This window comes from Morone saxatilis, unplaced genomic scaffold, assembly GCF_004916995.1.
Source record: "Morone saxatilis isolate NCDOM2014 unplaced genomic scaffold, NCSU_SB_2.0 Contig12, whole genome shotgun sequence".
Taxonomy (NCBI): Eukaryota; Metazoa; Chordata; class Actinopteri; family Moronidae; genus Morone; species Morone saxatilis.
The window spans coordinates 7,904,429-7,904,760 of record NW_023339674.1 but is presented as its reverse complement, the minus strand read 5'-3'; the positions used below and the strand labels follow the sequence as shown (position 1 = coordinate 7,904,760).

At 34.9% G+C, this 332-nt stretch overlaps 1 protein-coding gene across 1 annotated transcript in view; it reads right to left on the bottom strand.

Moving 5' to 3' along the window:
* Window positions 1–332, bottom strand: part of fcho1 (FCH and mu domain containing endocytic adaptor 1) — a gene marked incomplete in the record, with an annotated part of 56,051 nt that overhangs the window by 26,879 nt on the left and 28,840 nt on the right.

Below are 332 nucleotides of genomic sequence, written 5' to 3'. Positions count from 1 at the left end.
AGCATCGAGCACTCACTCACTCACTCACTCACTCACTCACTCACTCACTCACTCACTCACTCAGCAAGATTCAAAAGTTGTCTTCATTTAAGATTTAGTTTGTTAAACTGTGGACTTCCAGGACTTTGTTAAACAAAATCTTCTGTAAACCAAAAATTTTCTACCAAAAACAGTCACTAACACACGACTAAGAAACAAACAAACAAAAAAAATTCATATATAATAATGAAAAAAGTAGGAAAAAACATTCATAGGCATGATTTATTAGGTAATTCAGCTCCTCTGCTTCATCAGGACTTCATACGTGAGGTTTGATCAGATTAGACTGACTG